Here is a 12,793-nt window from a genome sequence, read left to right as displayed (position 1 = left end):
TATGAACACAACCCATTTGCCATATATAGCTTGCCTCAAGAAGCAGAATAAAGCTCCTGGTTTTTTTTCTGTCTCTCTTGGACTGTGCACAGTATAGGATTGGTAGGCAATATCTGGCTTGGTGGTCACAGGCCTAAGCAGATTTACTCGGGCTCCTCCTCAGATCTATTCAATGGGGCTTACTCCCAATAAAGTGTTTTTAGGATTGCACTGTTAGCATATATTTATCTGGGGCTTAGGAAATGTTGCAGATATGCTTCATTTTATCTGTCATTAAATAGTATTGTCATACTATAGGATTGCACTGTGTTCCATGCACTATATATTTTTAAACATGTGTGCACGTACACAGAAGACTCACAACAAATACTTCTCAAAGGCAAGCACTATAAGTACTGGGCTGGGAAACAAAGTTGTCCACCATTTCTCATGGTAGGCTGCCTGGCTTTCTTCTATATAGATTATCTTTTGAGGAAATCATTCCACTTGCAGTAAAAAATTAACAATGTGTCACTTGCTTACAACATTAGCTTTCGGAGAACCTACCTAGCCTGCCAGGGAGAGAAGCTCAGCCTAAATTGTTTTTTTTAGAATAAGGATCTCTCAAACAGAGAGCTAGTTTTGTGTAGTGGTTAAGAGCGCGAAACTCTAATCTGGAGAATTGGGTTTGAAGCCAGCTGGGTTACCTTGGGTCAGTCACAGCTTCTAGAAGCTCTCAGCCCCACCCACCTCAAAGGATGTTTGTTGTGGGAATAATAACATACTTTGTAAACTGCTCTGAGTGGGCATTAAGTTGTCCTGAAGAGCGGTATATAAATCAAATATTATTACTATCTTATCAAGCTATTGTTTAGTAATATATATCCTTTTACATTTCCATCATGCTGCTATCAACAATAATGACATCAACTTCTTTCTCCAGTGAGACCAGGGGTCAACATCTAGATGATAATAATATTGTATATGGATCCAGGAGGATTAAGTAGCTAGTAATTTTTAAAACTGATGATATTACTATTCCCCAGAATTTCTGTAAGTTTTTACAAGGTCACAAACAGGGGGCTCCTAATTTCCTTCATCCTTTCTAACACAAGTTGAAATTTGTAATGGAGTCGGTAGGCATCTGATAAAACCTGGATAAAATTTTATATGATAATTCTTTTATATCCGTTGATGAAGATTATCAATTAGCTCCTTCAGAGTAACTTCATACAATCCCTGTCATGTGTCCATTGATATGTTGGCAATTCTGTTGATAGCACGGAACCTGTGTTTGTAATATTTTACAAAAAAAGAAAAATTAAACCTAAATAAATAATGAAAACAATGCTAAGCAACTTTTCCATGTGTTTATTTTCTTTTAGAAAATCTCATCTGTTGTAACAACAAAGCAAAAGCCCTAGAAAATACCTGGGCAAGACTTTGGGAAATACACTTGTTTTATTCTTTTAAAAGTTCTAAGTTAGTTTTCTGCCAAAGTGAGCTGAAGCTGATCTTTCACAGTGCCTCATTGACCTCAACCCTACCCCACATACTTTCTTTCCTCATCATGCTACTATAATAAAAAGAAAACCTTTTAAAAGACTGACACAACATAGGAAGGGTGTGTTTAATATTTCTACTGACATGAATTCATTGAATTGTATTAAGCAAGTCCCTGTAACACACTGCACAGCAGTGGCTGCAGGAATGGGTGTCAGAAAGTGTCCTGAATGATATGACATATTTAGAATTGTTTCCAATATTAGTAGCGGTGTGTATCCGAGGAACACAGCAAAAGGACTCCAGGGTCATTTTCTGGTGTGATAATGTGGTGGTGGTGCATGTTGTTAACAGCCCGTCCTTGCATAACCCATGGGTGGTGCAGCTACCTCAGGAACTCATTCTGTGCAGCCTTTAGCTTAATTTCTAAAGCACTGCAAGTACCAGGGATGCATAATAAAATAACAACATTTGATTTATATACCGCCCTTCAGGACAACTTAACACCTACTCAGAGCAGTTTAGAAAGTATGTTATTATTATCCCCACAACAAACTTAACAATGGGTGTTAAGCTAGGCTAACCCCCTTGTGTGGTAGGAATAGGGTGGGTTGCTCAGGATTGGTAGAGTTAATTGGCAAACACCCTAAGGCATCATAGTGATGGGGGTCCAGAACCACCACATGCTGTGTGGCTGGGTGGTGATGTGAAGGAGCACCCTTGGTGCTGAGTGGCATGTCTAGAACCTGGTAGATGCCTTGCAGCCCATCAGGGGAGCCAGAGGAAGCTGGGCACCTCTCAGCACAGGAGGGCTCTGCAGGCTCGGATAAATAAGGCAGGCAAAACCACCAGCCAGACTTGAAGCCAGAGAGTACTTGTCCAACCCAAGAAAGTGGCCTGGTACAGCCAGCCCTCTAAATAGCTAATATATTTAAGTAAGTGATGATGTAGATCAACCATTTAAAATTTAAATAAATAAACTAGCTGACCTCATATAACACTGTCTGTGTATTTATTGTCTTGTATCATATCTGAGGCACTGAGGCAAATTATTAGGCTTGCAACTACCATGATATACCTTCTAAATTTATGCAATAAATGTTGAGGAAACTTACATGAACACAGATCAGACTATAAAATCTAATATCTATCTATATTTAAATATATTTACAATAATCTTTCTTTCTGTATACAGTAGGTGGCAGTATAAGCAAGCAATGAACAGAATGTTTTAAAATGTAATGTAAAATCTTTGAAATATTATTCATAAGTCAATATATGACCTTTTAATGTAAACAATATTGCATTATGTAATATTTCCTTGTATGTGTGTGTGTGTGTGTGCGCGTGCGTGTGTGTTGTTTTTAAAAATTCTACAATGGTTCCTCCAACACAGACCAGAATGAAATGTGGAATGAATGGAAAGGAAAATACTAGTATCAAGAGTTTACCACAAGATGGCAGAGAAACATTAGAATTGGAAACAGAGTAGAAAGAAAACTCAAGGAATTAGAGAGGGAAAAAGTGGGTCAGTAAAGGTGGCATTCAAAGAAGGCAACTATTGAAGAAAAATAGACACAGATTTCAAATAATATGGACATGCACGTATATTAGATGTCAGATGGCTTGTTGTTGGGATCTTTGGAATTTTTATTCCCATCATACATAGAAAATATTTAAAATGCTCAGATACATTTATTTTACAAAATTTATATGCCACCTTTCTACTCTCACAAAGGCCATCAAGGAAGCTAACAAATTAAAACATACATAAAATCAGATTTTAAAACCATTAAAACCAACCAAAACCAACAACAGATCTTTAAAACAATTAAAGCCAGAACTAAAATACATTCAAAGACATAAAAACATTTAGAATGTTGGGCAGGAAAGAGGGATCACTGACGGAATGTCAAACAAAACAAAAACGTATTCACTTGCTGGCGGAAGATGGGCATAGAAGGGGAGAGATGAATCTTTCTGGGGAGCGTTGGCCAAGAACGCCCTCTCCTGGGCTACCACCTGCCTAATCTCAGACAGTGAGAGCACTCAAAGCAGAGCCTTTGAAGGTGATCATAGCAGTTGGGTATGTTCATAAGTGGGTAGGTGGTCCTTCAGGTATACTGGTCCCAAACCATCGAGGGCTCTAAAGGTCAACACCAGCACCTGGAAACAAACTAAGAGCCAGCATAGAAGGCCAGGACTAGAGTGATATGGTCCCTATTACCCACTCTACGCAACATCCGGGAGGCAGCATTCTGTACCAATTGAGATATGACCGCACAACCACTGTTGAAAAGTGCTTACCAAACCTATAAAATTGAGTCTAAAGCTCTTATACTCATGAAAGCTTATTCTGAAATAAATTTTGTTAAATTTTAGAAGTGTCACTGGACTCCTTTTGTAGTTTATCCTTAGTTCACATTACAAAGACAACAGAAATATTCCTATTGTAAAGAGGGTAACTAACTTCCACCATGTTTACTGTTGCATTGCACAAGCTTTGGATGTTCTACATACTTCAGTGTGGACTGTCACTTCCTAGTCAACTATTCCCTCCCTGACACACTAGAGAGAGAGAGACAAAAATGATCATCTATCCATGAACTCCTGCCACCTCACAGTTGTAGATGCTCACAACTGTGTTAAAGGACAGACTTCAGACCAACTGTCAAACTACTTATATGGAGAAAGGACACTGCAGGCTTTACATCTGGTAGAGAAAGTTCCTGGAAGTAGAATCAACATTTCTCACAATCTTAGCTGGTCAAGTGTTCCTTCCTTCACCTCATGCCAAGGAAAGCAACCTAAAGGAAACAAGCACATGCAGTGGTGGTGGAGAGAATGTCAGAGGGAGAGGGGCATTTTATACTTGTTTCTCTCACTACTTCCAGACTCAGCTAGAAGTATAATATACTTGCATAGTCTGTCAAACTTTTGCTTTTTCCTACTCTGTTCCACCAGCTTGAACTGTCGAGGTCATATACACAAACACATATAACACTCTCTCTACAAAAGGGGCAGGTATAAGAGATCTGAGGTCTCTGATAAGGTTCCATTCATTTCTTTCTGCAGTCGAGCGGCTTGTGGTATGGCTCTCTTCCTACATTTCCAGCTTCTGGAGATGACCAACAACATACATACATACATAAGTAGTCTATATACATACTTTTTGTCTCAGTCAAAAAAAGTGACAGCCCCCCCTTTTTTTCTGGGGTGCCTTAGTCCTGCCTTTCCTCCCCATCCCCATGCCCCTCCCCCCACCATGTGGTGCTCCCCCCCCCCAGAATTAGTAGTGGATTAATATGATTGGTGGCTTGTGTTGAGGGATGGGGGGGGGGGGAATGTCTGCTGTTGCTTTTTTGTGCCTTTGGGAAATGAAATGGGGTGCTTGGTGACTACGTTGGGGGTCTGTGAACCTGGTGATTTTGCAAAACAGTGTTGGGGGAAGAGGGGAAAGGGCATTTTTTAATTGAGAAGGTGCCAGTGTGTTTTTGTTTTTTCACATAAATGGGAGAGTCTCTTGCTGGAAGAAAAGCGGCATGCCCCTGGCTGCCTGAGAGAGAGGGAGAGCCCTGTTCCCTAAATTTTCAACACAGAAAGTAATTGAGCATGTTCACACACACACACACACACACACAAACACACACACAGAGAGAGAGAGAGAGAGAGAGAGAGAGAGAGCGCTGAGAAAAAGTTTTTAACCCGTCCCTGCCTCTCCAAATAGAGAGAGACACCCCGGCAACATGTTTCTCTTTTAGCACTCATTTGGCTAGCGGCTCTTTATCAGCATCATGGGTATATGACCAAAGTGTTATACTGGCCATTGAAAAAATTCTTGTAAAAACCCATCCAGACTAACACCTGTACTGATAAAACAGGCTGTTCCCCCACACTCTTAATTCCTGGTACTCGCTCCCTTTATCAACCATGGAGCACTGTGTTCCACCCCATGAATCTACTGTGGTGTATTACTTTTTCCATGTTTTATTTTTCTGGTCTGGTGGCTCTTGTTTAATGATGTGGTTTGACATCTAATGCAAATGTACATATTTGTAAAATATTGTTCATATTTGGTATTTGGTAGTGTGGTTTTTAAAAAATACTTGCTTGCGAGATATGCTTTTTCTACAGAAATACAGAACACACGACTTGAAGCAGACCATGGATTTTTTATTATTTTCACACATCAGTACAAGACTTCTCAATGTTTTTTAAATTCTATATACAGAGTAAATCCCCCCCATAAACTTATGATCAATCTTTTTACAGAGATTCACAAAAACGCTGACAAAAGATCTCTAGTCTGAAATACACTGAATAGAAATTGGTCTACAATGAGCATATATGTATGATGGGTCACATTTCAGAGAAAGGGTTCTGAAACAATGTCCTGGGCTGTCAGCTGTAGCTATTGACTCAAGGAATTTACCCAGAGTTAGAAGGTGATTATTGTTCATACTGAAACATTGCAGGGAACACGCAATCACAGTTATCATATACAACATGGGGCCTGTGTTCAGATTACAGCACACGTATTTTAAATTCTGGTCATAGGCCTCTTGAGTCCATGTTAAACACTCATGAGATTTCTGCCCCCCACAATCTAATATGCAGCCTTCACATTTAGAGTAGCACAGAGCAGAGAAACACCTTTTCACAACTCCGCAGACACTTGCCAGGACCAGCTTTCTCATGGCCGATCGCTGGTTTTGTCCTGCCAGCAGAGAGATGTATTCCTCAGCCAATCCTGCATATTTTTGCAAGACTGTGTGAATGGGGTCAGGACTCCCTGCCAAATCCACGAGGTGACATTTCTAAAAAATAAACAGGATAGACAAAAAACCAGTGAGCAATACGCAAAATCCCTCTTCATACATAAAACCCCAAAGCTGTGAGAACACATTTTATACACACCTGGAACGCATCCTGCAATTGCTGATTCGAGGTAGTGGGTTTCTCAGCATCCCAGAAACACCTTCTCTTATTTGGTGTGTGACTTTCTACCCCTTCCTCTTCCTTTTCATCCTCTGAAGTAAAAAGCCTCTTGGAAAGACCGGGCAGTACATTCTCCTTGTCAGAGTCCCCGCTAAGCTTTCGTCTTCTCAACGTAGTTGTCTTCTTCACCGGTGCCCCGAGATTCACAAGTTCATAAACAGCGGCAGGAGGGGTCAACACTGGTTCCATTTTCTTCCATGGCACAGTTTGCCCAGCAGCAACACCAGCAGACACCCTCCAGGACACCGCCAGCTGCTGTCCATGCCCCTCTTCCTTCATTGGTGCATTTAAAAGATGCTGGATACACCCCACAGGATGGGGGAGGGAACCGACACATTCCTCTCATCGAGACAAATTCGTAGACACCTCACACTTACCCCAAACCGGCAAAAAGTAACCCCCGCCTCACAGGGGCAGCATTGTCAAAATTCGCAAAACAGCCCCGATCACCCACCAAATGGCGTCACGAGGTTCCTCTCATCGAGATGAGTTGATAGACACCTCACACGTACCCCAAAACTGCGAAAAAGCAGTCCCCGCCTCGCAGGGCTGGCGGACCTCGAAATTCGCAAAACAGCTCCGAGTCAAGATGAATTGATAGAGGTATGACAAGCTCCCCCAAACCAGCAAAAAGCAACCCCATAACCAGCCTGCCCTGCAAGGTTAGCAGACCTCAAAATCACCAAAATGGTTCCTGCCGCGATTCTCGAGTCTCCCTCCACCTCTCTTGAGAAGATTAGGGCTCTCTAGGCCACCCCTCTGTACCACAACTGCCCCCCCACAGGGTCGGCTTTTGGCATTTCCATTCTTTATTCATAAAGGGATCAAGATACTTGTTTTAACATCGCCAATATTCAATGCAAATTTACTTTGCTGCCCCATTTTATAATTGGGGGGCTGCTTTTTAAACATGATACAGCCTGGATCAAGCAGGCAAAAGGTTGCTAGAGAAAAGATTGAGGGGGGGGGAAGGTGCATGATTAAAACTTACACACATGCTGGTACACAGCTCTGTGCCTCAGAAGGGGTGGGGGAAGGGAATCTCTAACAGCTCCTCCTGACTCAGCGACTTTCAGTGGGGGAGGGGTGTGAAGCAGGCAAAAAGAAAAAGGGGGTGAAACGTTTACTGGATCAGAGGAACTCTGTTGACGTGATTTATCTGGATTTCAGTAAAGCTTTTGATAAGGTCCCCCATGACATTCTGATGGGCAAACTGGAAGACTGTGGATTGGACTATAGGACAGTTCGGTGGATAGGGAACTGGTTAGAGGACCACACCCAAAGAGTGGTGGTCAACAGCGTTTCATCAGATTGGAGAGAGGTGTCCAGTGGGGTGCCGCAGGGCTCGGTTTTGGGCCCGATACTTTTTAATATTTTTATCAATGATCTGGATGAAGGAGTGGAAGGGCTGCTCATTAAATTTGCTGATGATACCAAATTGGGAGGAGTAGCAAACACCCAAGAAGATAGAATTAAAATTCAACAAGACCTGAATACTCTGGAGAAGTGGTCAGCTGCGAATAGGATGCAATTCAACAAAGACAAGTGCACAGCATTACATCTGGGCCACAAAAATGAGAAGCACAAATACTGGACGGGGGATACACTTCTGGGCAGTAGTTTATGTGAAAGGGATCTTGGGGTAAGAGTGGACTGTACACTAAATATGAGCAGTCAGTGTGATGCGGTGGCAAAAAAGGCCAATTCATTCCTGGGTTGTATCAAAGGGGCCATAGCGTCGAAATCGCAGGAGGTCATAGCCCCTCTCTATACTGCCTTGGTCAGGCCACACCTGGAATATTGTGTGCAGTTCTGGAGGTCTCACTTCAAAAAGGATGTGGACAAAATCGAGAGGGTGCAGAGGAGAGCAACAAGGATGATCAAGGGTCTGGAGAGACAGCCCTAGGAGGAAAGGCTGAGGGCCTTGGGAACGTTTAGTTTGGAGAAGAGAAGATTCAGGGGGGACATGATTGCTCTCTTTAAGTATTTGGAGGAGGGCAGGGAGCTGTTCCAATTGGCAGCAGAGGGTAGGACCAGAAACAATGGGCTTAAATTACATGCACAAAGGTACCGGCTGGATATTAGGAAGAACTTTTTCACGGTCAGAGTAGTTTAAAAGTGGAATCAGCTGCCTAGGGAGGTGGTGAGCTCCCCATCACTGGCAGTTTTCAAGAAGAGGCTGGGTGAATACTTGTCAGAAATGCTTTAGGCTGATCCTGCACTGGGCAGGGGGTTGGACTAGATGGTCTGTATGGCCCCTTCCAACGCTATGATTCTATGAAACATAAGACTTCGCACACTGTGTACCCCTGAACGACATTCAGCGGGAAGGGGGGTGCTTTTTGGAGACAGGGGCCCATTTCAGACTTTCATAGGCAGCTAAGACTCTCTCCTCCCTCTCCCCCTCCCAACTTACACTGCAATCTCATTAGCTAAGGGGCTCTCCGCCCAGCCCTCCCTGCTAGCGCGGGCTGGTCACTCTAGCTTTGAATATCAGAAGGCAGCAGTTCTCTCTCTCTCTCTCTGCAACACATGCTGGGGGGAATTTTCAAAAATGGGAAGGAAAACCTGCTTTTTTTCAAATTTGCACAGGAATTTCTCTCTGGGCTTTATTTTCTAAAAGGGGGATTAAAATGGAGACTGGGAGGGAACTCTGGCTGGTAAGTTCTGTGTGCTTCAAACGTTTTGCTTTTTAAAAATGAGGCTTAGTAGGAGGAATGGCTGTTTTTCTGTCTGTCACTCTCTGTTTTTACCAGTAACAAAAAAGAGAGGGGTCCCAACCCAAACAGACTACAACAAGGGCACAAGCCCTAGGAACCCAATAAATCTATGATTATTATATCAACATATTTTGTTATTTGTGTCTTACTCACCAAGTGAATACAAAAAATGTACAATCAGTCAAATATATACAATGCATACATCTATAAATACAACAAGTACACACATCTGTCCCATAGTTGCTGCAGAGTCAATGACAATTCTGTAATCTAAATATGCTGGAGTAGTCCTTGGAATGATTCTTCCTCTTGTGTTCACATCAGGATGGTCAATGTAAAGCTAAGTGTCCAAAACAGCAGTATCAGAAGAGCCTAATAGGATCCCTCTGGATGTCCAGGTAGGTGGCAACGAGCCCGCCAGCTTAGAGTTGCTCGTTTCGGTTTCCCTTCATCCTGGCCTCCTCTACACACATAATAGTCCCAATCACACTCTCCAGATGGCTATTTTCGTTTGGATATTTTCCGTTTCTAATCAATGCTGTGAATTAGCATAGTTTTGGACACTTAGCTTTACATTGACCATCCTGATGTGAACACAAGAGGAAGAATCATTCCAAGGACTACTCCAGCATATTTAGATTACAGAATTGTCATTGACTCTTTGCAGCAACTATGGGATAGATGTGTGTACTTGTTGTATTTATAGATGTATGCACTGTATATATTTAACTGATTGTACATTTTTTGTATTCACTTGGTGAGTAAGACACAAATAACAAAATATTTTGATATAATACTCTCTGTTTTTAACCTGCTTTTAAAACTCTGTATTTTGTGGGAAAACCTCATTCTCGGCTCTGTGTGTGTTTAAAATATGCTTTTGGAAGACTGGCTGCTTGCTTTTAAAATCGGGTGGGGAGGAATGGAGGATTCTGTCCCTGCTTTTAAAAGCTGGCTGAAACATGTTGCCGGGGTTGAAAATTTAGGGAACGGGGCTCTCCCTCTCTCTCAGGCAGCCAGGGGCATGCCGCTTTTCTTCCAGCAAGAGACTCTCCCATTTATGTGAAAAAACAAAAACACACTGGCACCTTCTCAATAAAAAATGCCCTTTCCCCTCTTTCCCCAACACTGTTTTGCAAAATCACCAGGCTCACAGACCCCCAACGTAGTCACCAAGCACCCCATTTCATTTCCCAAAGGCACAAAAAAGCAATAGCGGGCATTTCCCCCCCATCCCCCAACACAAGCCGCCAATCATATTAATCCACTACTAATTCTGGGGGTGCGGAGCACCACGTGGTGGGGGGAGGGGCATGGGGATGGGAAGGGAAGACAGGACTAAGGCACCCCAGAAAAAAGGGGGGGCTGTCACTTTTTTTGACTGAGACAAAAAGTATGTATATAGACTATTTACATACATACATACATACATACATACGTGTGCGTGCGTGTGTGTGTGTGTGTGTGTGTGTGTAAGGCAATTAAAAATAAAAGTATTGAAACAGCCAAGACATTCACATCTGGTTCTTACATGAGGTTCTTTTGTCTCCCAAAGATTTGGACATGCAGCACTAGGAGGCCTAAGTGCATAGTCTAGGATCTGATCAGTCAGAGATCACTAATTTCTTAGATCAAAGAGGTGGAATTTGTACAAGGGCTTTCCTGAACTGTTAATTTTTTATGCAAGCATACCTTAACCTTTGTGCAAGACTCTCTCGTACCCATTTTAATGGCTATTATATAATTGCACATGTAATAAATATAGAGAGAGAAGGTTTGCTGCTGTTTGCACAATTTATATTAACCTTAATTAAGTTCGAATCTGATGTTTCCTGAACTGAAAAAGGTATTGGAAGTTGACAAAACAGTAGCCCATTGTTGTTGGTAACCACTGATGTTATTCACCACTTCTAAAGAAGAAAATTAAAATGTATAACTTAAAAATAAAGCAAGACTTTTAAAAGGGTTGTTAAAAGGATGTGGGCAGTTGGGGAACAGAGGAGAGATCTATCATTCTTCAAATAACATCCCATGGATGTTTGAAAGATGTATGAAGCCATCATATTCCAAACAACAAGCTCAATAGTAATGGTTGCCCTATCTAGGAGAAAGTATCACATTTTCCCAGTCTACAAAAATTGTACTGGTAACTCAGAAAAGTAACAAGTGCAGTTCTAAACAGAATTACACCCTTCTAAGATGATCGACTTCAATGAACTTAAAAGGGTGTAACTCTGTTTAGGACAGCACTGAAACATCTGTGTGAGAGAGAGAAAATCTTGTGGGAAAGTATGAGCACAAAAGAAAAAAAAGCTAATCACACACTCAGCTTAACCTACCTCACAGGGTTGTTGTGAGGATAAATTGAGCAAAAGAGAACAATATAAGCTGCTTTGGGTTCCCACTGGGGAGACTGGCGAGGTATAAATGAAGCAAATAATAAATGGTTTCACAGATGCTGCATTGAAAAAACCATTTCATGAAAGCAATCTGCAATTGTTACTTTTGAAGGGGAAAATTGCTTACCTTCCTTGAGGAGAGATGCTGGGGCCCCAGATAAAGAAGTGGCTTATGTATCTTCCCATGTGTAAAAACACATCTCTTTCTCTTTAAGACATTATACCAAAAGCATTAAAAATGGATGGTCATGAGTGACTCAATCATTCCTGACCAGCAAAAGCACCAGAAAACTACTTCCTTAGGAAATACTTTGGAAAACATTACCTAAAATTATTTCCTTTTCAAAGAATCCACAGAAATTCAAGACCATTCAATCCAAAGCCCTTGCAAGAATAACTCTGTCCTTCAATATTATGGAATTTCCACCATCAGTAAAGAGGAACCTAAAATAACAGCTGAAATTATACTTAACATTCTGTCTAAATTCTTTGAAAATGTGTAGAATCCTCATCATGGTTAGCTAGGATCCTCTTTAAGATCTTAACTCCAGGCCCTGAAAAATATGCTTAAAATCTTTTCCGCCTTTTAAAATTCCGTGCCTTCTAGCCTGATGAAGAGTTCTGGGGTACTCAAATGCTTGCACACTGTTATCAGTTATTGGGTTAGTCTGTTTCACACAGAAGCTTCACTGAATGCCAAGTACAGAAGCCGTCTTTTGGACAGAAAAATGATGCCTAGTTTATTTATGTGTAAACTTAAAATGACTTTCTAGACAAATCATCACACATGCATATTTCTAAATATATTATCTAAAAATTGGTACTTTTTATATATATGCATATTCTACTAAATCCAGTGGCAATTATATGCACTTTCCAGTGTGATCTATCCACCACTCTTACCACAAGATGGCACAGAAACACAAAAAGTATCATACAAGAGTATTGGAATTTCCACTAGGTGTCAACCAAGAGAAAACAAAAATGACTTCATTGATCAAATAACTTGGAGATAGCTCTGCAAAAACAATTCTATGCATCCAAACTTTGTTTTACAGACCAACTCTAAACATGTTTACTCAGAAATAAGTCCCACTAGATTCCATACTTCCTGGTATATTTGCTTAGGATTATAACTTTGCAGTATGTTTACTCAGCTTCTTACTTGGGAATAAGCACCCTCTGGGACTTTTT

This window comes from Eublepharis macularius, chromosome 8 (genome assembly GCF_028583425.1).
Source record: "Eublepharis macularius isolate TG4126 chromosome 8, MPM_Emac_v1.0, whole genome shotgun sequence".
In the NCBI taxonomy this organism is placed as follows: Eukaryota; Metazoa; Chordata; class Lepidosauria; order Squamata; family Eublepharidae; genus Eublepharis; species Eublepharis macularius.
The sequence above is the reverse complement of the archived record's forward strand: the minus strand, read 5'-3'. Positions refer to the sequence as shown.